General features: G+C 39.7%; 1 protein-coding gene across 1 annotated transcript in view; it reads right to left on the bottom strand.

Annotated features, from left to right (window-relative positions):
- Positions 1 to 18744, bottom strand: part of GRM8 (glutamate metabotropic receptor 8) — a gene marked incomplete at both ends in the record, with an annotated part of 321520 nt that overhangs the window by 287969 nt on the left and 14807 nt on the right. The gene's annotated exons all lie outside the window — the stretch shown is intronic.

The following is an 18744-nucleotide window of genomic DNA, read 5'->3' on the forward strand; positions in this document are numbered from 1 at the left end:
GTTCAAATTCACTCTGTTCTGTGTGAATGTGCACTCACAAAACATATGCACATACCACTCTTCACTTTTATCAAGAGCACAGCACCTGATCACCTCTATCAACAATAGTTCATACTTAAAAGTAGTAAGGAACAGTTTTATTTCTCCTCGTGAGTGCTTTTTATTTCTAGACAGCCACCTCTGGATGGGTGAAGCATGGGCTGAAGCAATGCAGACAAGCAAACAGTTCACACAGAGGCAGAGAGAGGTCCCCTGCAATCCACCCCCAGGCCACAGTCAACTCACTGTCAGTGTCTGGGATGCCATGGTGAGAAAAGAGTTTTGTTGTGTTGTAGGAACAGAAACAAATACTGCACTCAGCTAGGATATACACACACGTTGCACATGTACTCTATAAGCAGATTCAGTGAGCAGAATATGTGGTTTCTGCAGAAAAGATTATGCAAACTCTGCGTTTATGTCAGCAACAAACAAGCAAACAGTGCACCTCAGTTCACTGATAACTATGGTGTGCCAGATTAGGCTTAATGAACTAATAAATTAATAAACTGCACGATCTTCATCAAACATGCTAGGATCCCGGTTGCTCATTTTACCTCAGTAGGACGGATTCGTTCACTGGGCTTCTTGTTAAAAGTCACAAGTGCTCTGCTGATTGTACTGAAAATACAGTTCAAGACGGGATGAGCTGAACATCTCACTCTTCTTTTCTCACAGCCCCTGTGAGCAGCACCTGACAGGCATCGCTGCACCTCTGGACATCAGTGCAGAAAGCAAAGCCATAAACAGCCATTCTTCAATGTCCTAACTCCTCAGGCTGTGAACCATCACTACTGGACCTGGAAAATTTCCAGGGAAACTGTATCTGAGGCTTAATCTATTGACTTAAACTTGCATTCATTTTATCCATAGGAAATTGAAAGAAATTCTGCTAGAGGCTGGTTTAATCCAGAAATTTTTCTGAGAATTAGTCCTGTCATTTTGTTACTTCTTCCCTTACCTTTATTCCATCAGTATAATTACAGATTCTTACCGCTATTTAAAGCAACGAATAGAAGTGACAGCTGAACAAAAACAATTTGCAAGTAAAGGGGGAAAAAAAAAAAAGTGAAGAAATAAAAAAGAATCTAAGCCACAACAGAGTAAACTCAAAAAATGGGTCATCTAGAAAGCTGCCTGTGCTAGAAAGGAGGCAAATTAAGCAAGACAGAGTTAAGGTCATGTTTGGTTTTGGTCCATCAGGTGGCTTTATCCAGTTCTTAAGAAAGATTGAAACAGGATGGAGAAGTCTTCCTGAAAGGAAGGATAAGATCTTTATCCTCCAACCTTAATGCTTATTCACATAAGCAGTTACTGATTTATGCCAGAATACACTTTTTGTGATGCACAACTGACTTCTGTGTTCACACCTACTGTTCACACTGTACCTACTGTAAAGTGTTCTTACACATTTAAATATGGCTGCTTTTGTAACTAAAATATTTTTATACCAAAACCTGGCCATGTTATCAAAGCCCAAGTCACCCAGCATTAGCCTTCATATAATGCACCAATTACAGAAGTGACAAATTGGCCTGTGCATTGTTTTTGTTTGTGTGTTATTTAACACGTGAAATGCTTTGACTGGATCTTTGTTTCTCTGGATGTAATTATCTTTTTAAAGAACAATGGCAAAGGCTAATAATAAAAACAGAAGGATTGGATATTTTTTTAAAGAGCATTATGTTGCCTATAACAAATGAATAATCTCCTATTCTGAGTACTGGTTGAAATACTGCAATTGTCAGCTTACATTGCTATTCATTTCATTAGAGAAGGATAAGCTTATTTCCCACTGAAAAGCAGTTTTTCATATCTTACAGCTGCGTGACTGAGATGGTTTTCTTCTGTCTTTCTCAGCCTCTGAGTATGCTTTATTCCGGGTATGCCAAGAAAGTACTGTGTACAGGCAATATTCCTATTGATTACAGTGCATAACAATAATAATCAAGCACTACAGTATCAGATCCAGTATCTGGGGTTTCTGTGATATTGACACTGAAGTAGATACCATGGGGTCGCCCTGGAGCCATCAGTGTTTTTACCAAAATTGATGCAGATTTTGAAACCATTATTATTTCCCACAATTGTCCTGAAATTCAGAAGCAAATGAGCAACAATTCCAAATTTAAGGAATCTACACTTACATTTACTTTCCAAAACCGTGACCAGTGCCTCTTTATTAAATACCACTTACAGCAGATGTATTCACAGATCATTTGTGGACACATCACTTTTTTTCATGCAGATTTGCCCAAATAAAGTTAATTATGAAGTACTTCCTACATGCTTTATATGTATTTGGAAAAAGAAAATGAAACTTTTAGCAGCCCAAACTAGGTGTGCTTCTTGAAGCACCCATGTATTTACGTACAGGAGTCTATCTGCCTCATGGAACATTTGTTCTGGGAATGTCCCTGGAAACTGGTGTTTTATCTTTACCAGCAAACAGTGGTGCATTCTTCTTTAAAACAGTTTGAGATGCTGGCACTAAAGAAGATTCAGCAGAACAGAACTGCACGTATCAGCATGACCCTGAGGACTTCAGCAAGAAAAATCTCCCAGGGAAATGAGAATTTCATCTGGCACAGCAAAGGCAAGACAAGGCTTCAGTAAAGGGAGGTGTGTTGGCATGGCTGAGACAACTGGAGGGCTGGGGGTTGCACAGCCAAAAATCCTGAGGGTGAATTGGTACCAGCTGGTTGAGTTTACTTGAGGTAATGCCATCTCTGAGCACATGGCAATAATGGCAGGGTTCAGCAGGTTCACAAGGCCAGATGGTTCACCCCCTCACTTTAAATGGATTTTCTTAAATATTGTACAGTACAAACAGATGATTTTACATCAAGAGGTACTTTGTTTTCATATAAGTATACCCTACAAGGAATCTAAAGAAGTTCCTGTAAGTTTGCTTCTGAGCATCAAATGATGAGGCAATTTTCAGAGCAGCCTGGTACCTTTCACTGTAAATACTTCTCTAACAGCAGTTCTGTGGTTTGAAAGCCATTTCCCAACAATGCATGTGGATAACATCATATGCCACTGTGTAGTCTCATAGATAGCATTATTTATTATAAAAGAGGTTAACTGAGGTTCCTGGTTTACATTATCTACTTGAGGATGGCATCTCTCCTCTCCATCTCTGAGTTCACTTACAAACACTCTGCACTGAGCTGCCCCATAGGTGAACCTGTGGTCCCTCAGATGAAGACAGTCCAACTGCTTGAGCACGGCTTGCCCATGATGTCAACACCATGGATAAACAAAATGCAATATTGGATTTGGAGAAGTTACAACAGCATACTCTGAAGGAATGATATAGTGAAATATTAAAATTCAAGGCTCAAATGTCATGTCAATAATTTTTTGAGAAAATATTCCTGCTTAAGAGCCAAAAGCTATGTAAATTGATGGATAAGGGACTTATAGCAACTGAGAGAATTTCTTCATTCTCTGGAATTTTTTGTGATCAATAGAATGGCTTCTATTCATGACCTTTCTTTTCCTTCAGCTTTTTTCATTATATGCAGAATCTATAGACACTCTGATTAGGAAACTTAAAAAGCTTAGACATTAGCTGCTTAAGAATTAACTTCTTAAGATTTAAGTTCTTAAGAGCATACAAATTTAGATCTTCTCTGCTGTGACATTAACCCAACAATTCAAGCAATTGTGTGTTCCAATTAAAGAAAAAAAAAAAATCATACAATTCGTAAGGTAATTGTGCATCTGCCAAACACTCGCAACTGTACTTTCTAGTTTTCTTCCTTTAATCTTAAGTCTAGCATACTCAGTATGGTTTTCCAGTAAAAGCTTTAGTAGCAAGCTGAACAACCTCAGAGTAAAGCTGATCAACTGTAGGAGCCTCTTGGACTTCACATTTCATCCCCAGCTCTGTTCCCCGGATCATTAACCCTAGAGAAGTGCAGAGTCAACAGTCCCTTTCCCCCTACCATGACTCACCATTGTTTCCTCTGATCTACTGCTGACATGTACAGACCGCCTGTAAGAAACGGATCTGAGTGTTCCGGGAGATTGAAAATGAGCAAAAGCCCAGCGCAAATTTAAAGGCTTCCAAATGACAAATAAATGAGCCCAAGTCATGCTGTTTTCAGATGCAGAGGCCCTGAAACACTTTTAAAAGAACTGCTTTGTTTTCATTGAAATGCTGATATTTTAGCTCATCTTCATTTCCTTTTGAATGCACTTTCATTACTGAAAACAGATTCATAAGCCTTTCACTTCTGCATCTAATGCTTCCAAACTTGAATTGTTTATGTTTGAGATGAGAAGGACATGTCTGAATATGATTGAATTTAAAGACTCAACATTGAGAGAACGTGCCCAAACTGAACAAGAGGAGCAGGAAAGAACAACGAGGCCTCATTCTGTGTTCAGGTCTGCCTGCACAATTCCCTGACTTCACTACATGTAGTATGTTGAATTGTGGAACTGAAAAAATTAAAACCAAAAAGAGCTATTATCTGCTATAAGCTGATCGCATATCAATAAAATGTATTATTACTAGCAGCTCCATCCATCTGTCAGGATAGGATTATCTTTTAAAAGGGCATTTTCCGGCACTTTGTTCCACCAAGGTTTAGATGTGGCATGAGCTATGACATATTCCATCCTCAGGAGGCCAGTTTGTCTCTGAAAGTATTGCAGCCATAAAAGAAAATAGTCAAGGTCAATGACCATTTTCTTCATTTCATTTAATTACTTCTTATAAACTCTAAGTCTAAACTCTAAGTCATTTCAAATTATTTACCTGCAAATACACAGTGAGTGAAATCTTCCTGCTGACAAATCCAGAGGACCGCAATCTCCCCCCATCACATGAACTTTCTAACAGATATTGCCAGAACTACTGCTTCTCACTGGACTCTACACAATGAGTCAAGGTGGCTTGAAATGACTTTCTTAGAAACCTGGGATTCAGGCTGATTAACTGCTGTAAATTTTCTTTTTAAATTGATCAATCTTCTGTTTCTATTATTTCTCTGGTTTCTTAACTGGAGTTTCCCTGTGTGCAAGTTTCTTATGTAGCTACACCACCTGAAACTGCAGCCGCCTTGCTGATGAAGCAGCACCCAAAAAGGAGCTGATGTGCTCCACCATGATATTTGATGCTGGTCAGTCCCACTTTGTACACTGCAGCCACTCATCAAATTCAGCAGGTTTGTTTTCTGTTCCAAACTTGCATCTTCCAACATGTTAAATCCAGTTCATTTTTTTTGCAACTCCAAAAATACTGATGCACTTCCCTTTTCATTTTCTTCTATTCCTACTGAGTTTTAAATATGCCTTTCACTTCTTTTCTGCTTACTATCATCTGATAATGTCATCAGTTTGCTACCAATTCTTTCCCTCAGATCCTTTTGAATAAGAAAGAGCAATATAATCTCCCTGGCGTCCTTCTAGACAACTCATAATGTATTACCTAGTCATTTATTACTACCTTGCACTTGTAGTCTGGTTAATAAATTCTCGTGTCATAAGGCTACTTGAGTTTGCACAAGAACTAGGATTTTGTGAGCCATTTTAAAAAGCTTAACCAGCACCCAGATTCCTTGCAGCTGTGCCAAGATCAACAATTGGCTTTTTGAAGCCACAGTTAAAAGGCTTCTTAAATTGTTTAATATATTTTAGGCATTTAAGGTGGAAATCTCAGATCGGCTGCACAGATGAGCTACAATGGGCTTCACTGAGAGACTCAGCAGGGATGAAAAGATTCCCCCATTTGGGAGTGTGCATGGATCTTCCATCAGCTTCTTGAAGGCTGAGGACAGCCACACTGGATCTACAAATGGATCCCTCTGACTTAACTATACAGATCATTTATTTTCTTTTATTCAGAGGCACAGGAAGTTTCCTTCTGTTTCCCAAGGGCCGTGCAATTATTTGACAAAAGGTGTGCTCAAACTCCATCTAAACCTGGGCTAGTATTCTGCTGGTTATCTAGAAGTTCTTTTGCAGCCTTTGGAATAAACATAACATGGCTAAGGACAGACTGGCACTCAACTGTCTGTACAGCAGAAATGTCAGCATGTCCCATGGCACAGCTTTGGCTTCAATCAACAGCTACCATCCCAAAATGTGTCCAGACTTAACCCAGGGAATAAAATGAGCCAGGGACTGGTCATCTTGGGCAGGAATGTAATTTAGCTATATGGATGTGAGCTTTTGACACAAAAGGTAGATGGACAGACAGACAGACAAGCAAACAGACAGACAGACAGATGAATGGACAGATAAATTTAAAGGCCATAAAAGGGAGACAAAATGACCCAAAACAATTTTTGGGTCTTAGTTTTACATGGAACAAGAAAGCCATTCAGCTCTATTCACCATAAGGATTTCTGTTTAATACCTGATCTCCAGAGGTCTATGTTATTGTTAGTTAAACTGAACAATATGTTGGCAAATCACACCTACCAGAGATAGGTACAGATAAGATTCACAGAATTTTCTTACCTGACACTCTGCCAGGACAGAGTTCCATAGGAACATGCATGTAACTCCTGTAACCTAATCAGCATCTTGACACGGACTTATCTCTGGTTTTCTTCCCAATCTTGCAAATAGTCATCGTTTCTTGCTGCATTTCACTCTCTTAACCATTGTTTAACTTCTTACATATTTAGTTCTCGAAATCTTTTCTGATTGTGGCTTCCCCCAGTCACAGTATTTTCTGTTGTTCACCTTTGAAAATTTTATGCTATACTATACTATACTATACTATACTATACTATACTATACTATACTATACTATACTAATATGCCATACAAATAGAGTGTAGTGAGGAAAAAGGATGAATAACTATACACATTTTGATATAAACTTCCTTTCCTCTGTGATAGGGTAATATCCTGCCATGAAAACATATAAAAAATGCACTGTCCCTTTCTACAGCTTTATCAAAGTGCTATACAGCTAATTTGCTGTTCCTCTTTGATAGAAATTGCTGTTATCACTCTCTTTTTTTCATTTCCTGGAGTTGGATAATGTCATGTCTTTTCTCAAGTTCCTGGTGCCATCCCAGCTGTTAGTAGTGGTCTTTGCAAGTGGTCAGGTTCAGTTTCAGAGATTAAACATTGTCTGGACTCTGTTTATATTTTCCAAGTACTCCCAAGTCTGTTTTTTATCAATAGTTCTTCTTAGAAGATCTCAGTTGCTTTCTAATTGCCTGGACTTCTTTCTTTCCATTTCTTTTTAAAGGCAGTATTGGAAAATGACTTCAATTCCCTGGATATTTTTTAATTACATTTTATTTTGTCTGTTTCTTATTTATTTTTAGCTCTCTTTTTGTGTAATCTATTTTTCAAGTTCCCTTACTTTCTTTCCTGAAAGCCTTGTATGATTCCAAGTCATCCCTGAGGGTCAAAACTGCTCAGTTACCCCCCTCTGAATCTTCTCTTCTTCTATTTCTCAACATTTTTTGAGGATCTCACTGACATGAAAACTAAAAGCAACTATGCTATGCAGAACTATGCATACTCTCCTTCCTCTGCTTTTCATACATGAAGATACACCTGTTTATCTTTCAATGCAATCTGCAGCTTAAAGGTTTCCCCTTGTCCACCTCAGTGACCGCTGCTCTAGCCAACACACTCTTTATACTTCCTCTTATTTGCCATGTCTCAGTTCTCTCTGTCTTCAGAGCTTTTGGGCTGCTTCTATCTCTGACAGGTTGGCAAAGGCAAGGGTAACAATGATGCTATTGACATATCCTTGATCAGTTGCTTCTTTTTAAGCCCAAAATGGATGCAAGAGGTCTCCAGAAATTGAAGTGCCAAATACTGTTCTTTCACGTTGTGTTTGTACAGTATTGTGACCCAAGCCAAAGAACACTTGCCTTCAGGATATCCTTCCATTGATTTTGGCTTAGTGTCTGTCAGTAAACATCTGACTGTTAAAAATGAAAAAATATAAAACTTCATTTGTGAGATCGGCAGATTCAAGCCATATCAACAAAAAAAATGCAGTAACTTTTCACGTCATGTGCAGTAATACAAATGTAAACCAGCCATTTTAGTAACAGGCAGTGTTTAAGGCAACCGAATGAGCTGTTAGGGAAAAGAATCTCCTGGTGGAGAAAGTCCTTTTTCATTTGGCTGGGGAGAGAAACCTAGCCGGCTTATCTGGGACAGATAAACCAGGGAAAAGAGCAGCCAGTGCATAAAGTAGAGCTTGTGGAGTCCTGTCGTGCTGCTAGTTCAGAGACAAATTCGTTTGACAAGAAGCAGCCCAGACAGTTCAGAGAATAACATTTCTTGATGAAATGATACATGTTGCAGTAATAACCTCACAGTATCTGTGAATGCTGTGGGATATTGAATCTGCTTTTCTGCTTAGCAGAGATAAATCTATTTTCAGATAGGTACTCTTTAAGGAAGAAAATTCACTCACGTCAAAGCAGTCACTAGCTTTAATTTCTAAGCCATGCCATTTGACTAGCTGAAAGATCACAGTGACATTCCTCCTATTGATGCTGCAACCATAATATTATCGTTTTTATTATTACTATCTGACGGACATAAACCAAAAATAATCCCCATGTTTCTAATATGTGTTCATTTAAATTCACTCCCTCTCTCTACCTCTGTATCTATCCCACCATTTCTATAGTCTTTCTCTCCCGCTTATTTCAGCTTTGTCCTCAAAATACAGATCAACCCCTTTCGGGGCTGGTCCTGTGATGTTCACCCTTTTCTGCCAGCTGCTTCTCAGCAAGCAAGAGGCAATGGCTAGAATTTCAGCGCCGAACACTTCTGATAGCTGATTCGCCTATGAATTCCCATACTTTTAAAAAACTGGCAGCATCTGTGGCTTTTCCCCTTTCCTGAGCCATCATGCAAACAGTAAGGCTGAACAGAGATCAAAACCAGTCCTTTCAAACTCCTTTCTTATGTTCTGAGTACTTGAGTCCCTCACACCATTTCCAAAACTGCCAGTCCCCAATAGCATAACCCTTCAGCCATGCTGAACGACCTTAATGAATCAACCCAAAAGCACGATTTTCCAGGGACACTGCAGAGCAGCAAGATCAGGAGGGATGTCAGAAGTATCTGAGGATACCAGCAAGGAGTTGCTATTTCCTGGCTGACACATAGCTACCTATGCATTTGCTTAATAAAAATGGGGAATTCCAAATCTTTGCAAGCAATGGTCTCCATGAACTGCAGCATCCCTCAGGTGTCCTGTTTACAAATACATCTCCAGGGCACAGAGTCTATTTATTCAGCATTACTCATATGTAAAGGGCCACCATTATTTTTGAGTCAACACAGAGGGTCTCCAAGCAGTCTGTCTTATTACCTGCCCATAGCAAATCTCATTTTGTTGTTTCCTTCTACACTGACTTTGGCACACAGAAATTGTAGGTCAAATGCCCTAAAGCTGATGTTTTCTGAACTTTTCTAATATTTTTTGCTAAAGCCTACTGACAGCTCAGCCCAAGCAGTTGCCATCAGATAATAAAGCATGTTGGACATAGGACACCTGAATGAATTTTTTGCAGGTACTTAACAGGTCAAGTAGTCTACAAATTGGGTAATTCGAAAGCTATTTTTATCTTAATGGATCTGTTTTAAATGCCCACAACCAAGGTCAGTACATTAAGATGAATTTCCTGCGTTCATGGGAGGAGGAAATATGTTTTTAACTTTTCACTTAACACAACTGAAGTTGCAATTCTTCTTTATTAACTAACACGGGAATATTTGAAAGAATGCAAGGATATCCTGTTTCCCTTCTGACACCCAAACAAAGGTTTTATACGTTGTAAGAAAACACCCCATACATAAATTGACAAAGCACTATGCTTTTTTGCACATAAAGTGTGGTTTTCAGCTTGGCCTGACACTTTGGTTATAAACTGTGGTAAATTCCAGCTTTAAGCCAAACATAAGCTCCCACAGAAACTTCTTCAGTTCCTCTTACAGCAACTCATGAGAAAGCAACCACATGAGGTTAAACCAATGGGCCATCTTTGACAGTGGTGAGTAACAAACACCTCAGGAAAAAGTAAGACAAACTGCCAAACTTCTGCCCTTCCATCTTCAGGGATGGTCTCAGATTAAGCTGTCTTGAGGGGAAAAAAATATATTTTGGCAAGGCCAAGGGGACATACACCACATTTTGCTTCACCTCCAGCAATGGCTTTAGATATCAGAGGACAGGAGCTAGCAGACAAATGAATAATGTGCACTTCACCTTCTTGAGACCAAGTCCTTAATGGAAAACAAATTCACACATGCACAAGAAAGATCACTACCTAAGCTCTACTTAATTGTACTCTTAAAATTTCCTTTCATAAAGTCCTGATCTGTTCTTCTTATAAATGTATCTGAAGTAATTATTTATTTGGAATACTGTAACTGTACTGCCTTCATCACAGAGTGGACATTCACTTGTTTCAATACAATTACTGTAACCAGTAAGTTAATGTAAGCTCATAACAGAGATGCCATCATTACACAGATTTATGAGAAGAGCACTAAACATAAAATTGAGGTAATTGCCTGTGTGCTGCCAGGCTATTTTGCCAGTTAATATAAATAATATCATTCTCGGCATGAGCCACCAGAAGGACATCATCCTTAAAACTAATTCCTCACCTGCCACTGTCAGAAATTTTCACTATAAACTTGATGAAGAATGTGTTCCTAAGTGTTACTGACAGTCATATATTACCAGGGAAAGGTGGTTACCTCAAGTACCCCAAACAATCTGTTGTTTTGGTATGTTACCACATAAAACTGATTTAATGCCACAATTTTCCATTTCTCTCCAGAGCACAGGCTGCTAATTTATTAGTCACGTACACTGAATTTTCTCCTTTTTCCATTCATGTATAAATTTCCATAAGCAAACCGAGCAGATAGCATTTTGTTTGGTTTATTTTTAAAACTCAGAAAAATAAATCACATGCAAAGTTTTGCTGCAAATGGTATTGAAATGGGTCCTATGAAGCAAGCAAATGATAAGAGCAATACAGAATATCCCGGATAGGGAACATTAGGATGCAGGAAAAAGACACTTTTTTTTGTTTGTTTGTTTTATGCCTGAACATAAAAAGTTAAACAGAAATATCAATAAAGATGACAGAGCTTTTTTTCTTTTCTTTAGTAAAAACACATTATTTGTTGTGAAGGGCTGACACAGAATATATTTGTGTTTTCCTTCCAATTTAATCCCTAATTTCTTTACTTTCTGAAATCTGTCAACAACAAAAATAACTGCACGTCTGACAGAGTGGGTTGGGAGATTCTGACTGCCAGGAAGTGAACAATAACAAGGGGTCTCTCAGGAATTTTACTCTGCAACCAATCTCCTCCTCACAAGAGGCTCCACCAGGCTCACAGTTTATCAAAGGCCTTTACGAGTCTATCAATTCCTACCGTGAAGCGTAAGCATTGTTGTAACTGAACAAAATGGATTTAAAAGCTTATCATACGCTAAAGCCACTGAGCTTTTTGAAATATAGGCTGACGGATGGAACAGGACCACTGTCATGCTCTCATTCATGGTGTCGGCACATACAGATGAATCTAGGACTTGCTTCATGCACTCTTTAAAAGCAGGAAGTAATATTCCACCATATTGCAGGTGTAGCCAAGGGAGCTGTCAAAGAGCTAAACAGGTAACGAGTATGATGGCAAATGACACCACGCTTGATTGCTCTGCAGCCAACTCCAGAGTCATGCAAAGTACTTTAAAATCCAACAGCTTTTTGTTGAATAACAAAAGAATAATGAATAGGGTCTGTTAAAGCTAGGGAGACCCAAAGCAAATTTTGTTTGTGCCAGTAAAGTATATGGTACTAGAAGAGTCTGATAATATTGTCTTACAGGGAATGGACTAAGACAGCAACATTAATAATACTACTTCATTTGTGAAGGAAAGTTGCAGAGGGACCATGATTTTAGCAAACAATCTTCTATTTTATGGCCCTACATACACCAGAAACTTCCCAGGTAAAATGAATAATAATCTAAAAAGATGTTGATAGGCTTATCAAGAATAGCAAGAATGTTATTCTTGAATACATCCAATAAGTGTAGAAAATTACAGGGCAATTAATTTTCTGAGCAGAGCACCTGCCCAAGAAAGTGGAAAAGATGCAGCAAAGAGAACACTAAGCATATAATTCCATACCTCCTTTGCAATATTATGTTTGGTTATAAGCAAGCACATTTTCTGTGTATTTTGGGAAATAGAGTGTTTCCAGCCTGAAAAGACATTTCAAGTGCGAAGGATCTGAGACTTTATCCATCTGAAAGTCAAGCAGCAAAGATAGATTTCAGGTAAGGAATGCTTTACAGCCAATTAATCTTTTAAGCAGTTCTCTGGCTGAGGACCCTGCAGGCCACAATGTAGCAGAAAGTGTTGCTGCAGGCTGAAATAGAAGTCTCTCTTCAGCCTCCTGCTGAAATAGCAGCAATACCAACATTACTGTGCTCTCTCAACTTTGACTCCTATCCAGAAGTTCTTCAGGAATATACTCTGTAAGATAAGTCCAATTTTCAGATGTTCTTCCAGGCTACTCCTGCATCTGTTATTTTCTACTGATCACAAGGGCCAAAGCATGAACTCAGCAGTAGCTATTCTGTTAATCTCATGATAAACTATCATAGTTGTGGTCAAGTTCCCTACAGGACAATTTTAGCACTGACCTACAGATAAACCATTTCCTTGATATTTCTTAAGCTACAGAGCCAGGATTTTTATTCCACCACACAGAACAGAAATAATCTTTGTCACGGGATCCCATTTCTTTCAGTTCAGTGTGCATGTCTTGAGATGGCTTGGGTAACTGAGCTAAAGGGAAAACAATAAATTCAAATGATACAATACAACTGCTATCAGCTTGCTAAACTGACAGCGAAACACAGCACAAAGGCACCGTGCCTGTGAAGGGTGCTGCAGCTCAGGCAGCACAGGCTGCAGCTTAACCACAGGGCCATGCCCTAAGGCAACTGCAAGGTGCTGCCAAGGGCCTGAGGAGCCTGCCAGTGAGGGAAATGCTCCTGATGCAGGAGTGGGCTATTTCTGGGACTTGCAATCAAGCAGAGGAAAGAAAGAAAAGGTGAAATATAATGTAATATATGAAAAAGAAACCAAAACCAAACAGTTTAATCATCCAGCCATTACATGGATGAATAAAAAACAGCAAGTTAGAGAGCATGTTTTTGAAGTTAAACATTCTCAAAAAATATACAGACGGCATAACTTAAAAGAAATATGAACTTTTTTGTGCCTCATTTCTTCACTGAGATTTGAGAAAAGACAGACATTGATAAATGATGCTACAAACTAATGTGTGCTAGGAAGAGTAAAACAGACAGGCAATAGGAAATAACAAACCGTGGTTATCACTCTGAAAAGAAAGGCTTCACCTTGGAGCTTCTGTAGGTTTACAGTAGGGCTGACAGTATATGACAACAAATATCTAAAAATGACACAACAAATGCACCCTCATCAACTTCCTTGTGCGAACTGAAACGTTACACACCACTTCTAATGATTTTCAATGTGCTTTTCTTCACTGCACTCACAGTGTTTGCTGAACTCGACCCACTTCTCCCAGTTGCTTAGCTAAAGCAACCGTGCAAACGTTCTGTAATTTGTCAGCAGGTTGCCTCCCCTGACACAGCCTTATTTCCTTCAATGTCACATGCAATTTCCTCGCCCACCCTCCGTGTTGTTATCCTCTCTCAGAGGCCATCAGAGAGCTCCTGGCAAATACAGAGACGTCAGCTCCCACTAGTGTACTTTGTTTATGCCTCAAAGAGATGCCAAGAAACCCTCAGAAACAAGCTGGATACTTAGAGAGATTCAAGGGAAACTGGCCACAACCCCACAGTTTCTGGCTCACATCGAGGAAAGAGGAGTCCAAAGGGGTTGTAGGGGAGCACTGGCAATTTTGGGAAGAAGCATTTCCTTCACATGGCTTCAAGCTGTGCCACAGGAAATTCAGGCTGGATGTTAGGAAATACTACTTCTCTGAAAGAGTGGTCAGGCACTGGAATAGGCTGCCTAGGGAGGTGGTGGAGTCGTGGACCCTGGAGGTGTTCATGGAACATTTAGACATTGTGTTGAGGGACATGGTTTAGTGAGAATTATTGGTGATAGGTGAACGGTTGGACTGGGTGATCTTGAGGGTCTTTTCCAACCTTGGTGGTTCTGTGATTCTATGATTCTATGATTCTATGATTCACTGAATCACGGGTGGCCAGCAGGGACAGGGAGGTGATTGTCCCCCTCTATTCTGCTTTTGTGAGGCCCCATCTGGAGCACTGCATCCAGGTCTGGAGTCCCCAGTACAAGAAAGACAGAGAGCTGTTGGAGAGGGTCCAGAGGAGGGCCATGAATATGATCCGGGGACTGGAGCACCTCCCCTATGAAGATAGGCTGAGGGAGCTGAGTTTATTCAGCCTGGAGAAAAGAAGGCTGTGGGGTGACCTCATTGCAGCCTTTTGGTACCTAAAGGGAGCCTACAAGGAGGGGAATCAACTCTTTGAAAGGGTTGATAACAGCAGGACAAGGGGAAATGGTTTTAAGTTGAGGGAGGGAAGATTTAGGTTGGATGCCAGGGGGAAGTTCTTTACTGCGAGAGTGGTGAGGTGCTGGAACAGGCTGCCCAGAGAGGTTGTGGATGCCCCGTCCCTGGAGGTGCTCAAAGCCAGGTTGGATGGGGACCTGGGCAGCCTGGCCTAGTATTAAATGGGGAGGTTGGTGACCCTGCATGTGACAGGGGGGTTGGAGATTCATGATCCTTGAGGGCCCTTCCAACCCTGGCCATTCTGTGATTCTGTGATTCTGTGATTCTGTGAACAGTTATTGCCATATGAGCAATATCAGCAGTAGGTCACTGGAAAACAACTTTTCTCCATGAATCTTCCCATCCCCAAGCAAAAGCTTATCCAGCCTAAGCTACCGCTGGTGTTCCTGTGAAGAACTGAACTTAAAAAAATATATATGTGATGGTCTCACTAAAAAAGATAAAGTTAGAGCTGACTCAGTACCTTACAGAATAACTTGTGGCATAAAGTTTTACAAAAGTCAATGCCATTAGCGTTACAACTCGAAATCTTCCTATAAATATAATCGGGTTTATTTGCCAAGACCTATTTTCCATCACTGCATGTGGGCTAGCATTCATGATACTTTCATTCTACATTAATACTGTTTTATATCAGCTGTTGCACTATTTTGCCCCTGGCAGAGATTGGTTGCCAGAATTGCTTTTTTTATTTTTTTTTTAATTCTTTTCCTTTTCAAAATATTGGCTTATTCTAATTCTCAGATTTCCCTGGCAGTGTTTGCGGAGGAAAGCAGTGCTTAGCAGGAGGGATGAGGCAGACGCAGAGACTCAGGGTTGATGCTGACAGGAAACAGAAATCAGGTTTGCATTTTCCACAAAATAAGCAACCCCACTGCCTTCTCAGTAGCCCAGTAAGATACAGGATGTGGAAGATCCCCTCTGGGAATTCGGGTGTAGTTGCTCCTGTGTCTACGTCAGCAGCTAGCCCTTGCAAGGGGAGAGACCCAGAACCTTTTACCCAGCCTGGAGTCTTTTTAGCAGTCCTCTCGTTCAAATTACACTGAATGCTAAGATACACACAGTAAAACTAATGGTTAAAAAGAGCTGTTTCTCTTTGGCCCTGTATATTAATCTCTTGTGGCTAATAATGGAGCATGATAAACCTCTATACAACTACGTGTGAAAAATGTAACCGAAAATTAGGTGTTAACTTATGCATGTACCTTTTGCTTTGCAAACGTTCAATAATTGGCAAGTGGCTGCAGATGTGCTGATAGTGCTGCTCAGGTATGTTCTGGTTGTCGTAGTGAAAGAAAGGTTTTAATGAAATAAATGTCAAGATGATTTCTTGGATGACTGCTTACACTAGGATTTGATCTCTTGTTTACACTTCCTTAATATCTATAAATTACAGCACATGTTATGGAAGCATGTAATTACACTTGTCATTCTAGGTGTTAGATTTGTAAGTACTGCAGACAAACTGTGCAGTGATAGATGGCCAGCTCAGACATCATTTACAGCAAGTCAAACTGTTCTACACAAAATACACGTAGCACTGTAAAATGATCAAAGATGTTTGGAGCTGATGTTACTTTTAGTAACATCAGAAATTCTTACCTGCAACCACATTTTACTAACTTTGCCTTTCTGCTGCATATCCTACTTCATAATCCCTTGCACATAAGTGTATTAAATATGGTTCAGCTTTTCTAGGAGAAATCTGCAACTGCATTTTATAAACTGCAATATTACTACAAAGGTTGGTTTAGTGACTTTCTAAAGATAATTTTCAAGTCACTGGTATCATCATCAGCCAAAGTGCTATGCTGGCCTGTGCAATGAGAACACCAAAATATCCTTCAATCTTTTTCTAAAGTAACAACAAATGTTTCCCAATTTACATCATTCTGGACTGCCTTCCAGCAGTGACCAAAGAAAAAGGAAATGTATGTGCATCATTTGGCACTAAATCCCCACAAGTCACTTCAAGCCCTACCTCAACTTCTGACATTCTCATTGATACTGATAGAAATTGAACTAGTGCCTGTTAGTGCATGCTTGGCCCACAAGTTGAGATCTCCTTCCTGCAAAAGCCAATGTTCAGCTGCTGGAGGCTTTCCTGACATGAAGGACAACTGTGCCTCTGCAAGCAGGGTGAATGTACTTTAACTTGTTGGCTTACGGTAAAATGCTCCAGCATAACAAAGAACACGACTGGTCTTTATAAACCAAAGAAAAGTCCCTACTTGATAAATATCCAAATATTTTTTTTGCTAACAGCAGCACATGTTCTAGCTGATTTGAGGTCTAGGTCAATTCTGCATCTCCAAAAGCACAGCCGCTTTGAGCTGTGGGCTTTGCATTTCTCACACACTGTCCAGAACGTCAGCAGACCACGCAAAGCCGCCCGGTCACAGGATTCAGCTCCTGTGAGAACTTTCTGTTCTCCTCAGCATGTGGTACCAGGCAGGGAGTGCAGAATTCAGCTCTTAAAAAATGGGAACAAATGATTTTCCCTAACAACTATTTTCCCCTCAATCTTTTCAACAGGAGCTTTTAGTAAAATCAGCGAGAAAAATGTATATTGACATCTGGCTTTATAACTCTTCTTTTTTTTTTCAGTCATTGGATGTGAAAAGTATCCCAATGAAAGTCATAACGACTGTACTCTTTCACTATGACTTGCAGAAATTGTTGGTTGCACGCAGTCCTTGCCTGAGCTTTCAGACCTAAGCAGTTCAGAGAAACCTGTATGTTAGATTTGGAGGGGAAAAAAAAAAAAACTCCCATCACAGTTCAATTATTTTATTTGTCCACTTGGCATTATTTTTATGGTTCATTTGTTGTATGCTTTAATATTTTAATGGTCGTTAGTGTATTATAGGGAGGCGCCAGGAGCACTGCTACAAATAGGAGCTATAAAGTAAAATACAGCTCCAAAATAATAAAAAAATATTTATTATTTTGATGTCAGTCTGCCTAAATAACTGTGGTATTCATGATACTCACAGTAGTCTGAAGAAGAATGACAAATAATACTGCCAGTAGCTGCTGTGAGAGTGTGCTCCAATTTTCCATATTCGAAATAAAAAAGCTCTACAGCTTTTATATAAAGCCCTATGTGAAAAACAAATCAGAAGTAATTACAAGCCAGTGTGTCAAGGAGATAAACAATCTATATTTTATGAGAGTGTGAAAACTAGACAGTTCATGGCATGGGTTTTGCACTGCAAAAAGCTCAGCCCTGCATACTGAAGGACCAGTGCACCTGCTCAACATCTGGACAGTTCAGAAGTGAGATGCTTATTATCTTAAAGCAGGAGGGAGGTAGAAATTCTTAGCCTTTGGAAGTCTTTAGGTCTTCTAACACCAATGAACACAAATAGCCACTTCCAGAAGTCCACTCACCCTTCAGACTTATGGAGCATGATGCAAACATCCATGCAAGTGGGAATGCAAGTGTCTATCCTTGAGGACTTCAAATAGGCACTTAGGACAAATCCTATGTTATTGTTCTGGGCAAGATCACCAAACTTTTCATGGATAAAAGCTGATTAATCCATGGCTAAAACATCCAAATTAATGTTGCAGTATCCAAACATGGTTTACTGTCAGGTCTCCCCATGGCATTCAGCTGAGTTCTTTAAAGATCTCCCACTGGTTCTGGTCTCTGACATCACCACATATCTTTATACCACAATATATACAAAAAAATATCACATATATTTTTTTTGTAAATTTATCCTCATAATGCACCAGCATGTTCCAAAAGAAAAAATGAGGCTGTAGTGGCTGCCTGCATTATACTTAATAGCCTGGTGGTTAGAGTACTCAGCTGGGAGCAACTAACCATTCAGTTATGGAGTTTTTGGACATGAAAGTCTCTCCTGCTGAATCTGTTTGTGTTTTCATAAACAATTAAGCTTCCATTGGACCTGCCTGAGAGTAATTCACTCCGTAGTCCACTATTCAGCAAGGAACAGGGATAGGTAAGTTCAAATAGTTGCTGAAATGAATATTTAATGAATTCTAGCATAGATTAAATAAAATGTTCCCATTGTGAAAGCTTGTCAGCAGTGAATAGACAGCATCTGGCAACAGCAGTGTTAACTCCCATACAGCTGCTCAGAGGGAGAAGAGCAGGAAGCAG

Source organism: Tetrao urogallus (assembly GCF_951394365.1).
Source record: "Tetrao urogallus genome assembly, chromosome: 1".
Classification (NCBI taxonomy): Eukaryota; Metazoa; Chordata; class Aves; order Galliformes; family Phasianidae; genus Tetrao; species Tetrao urogallus.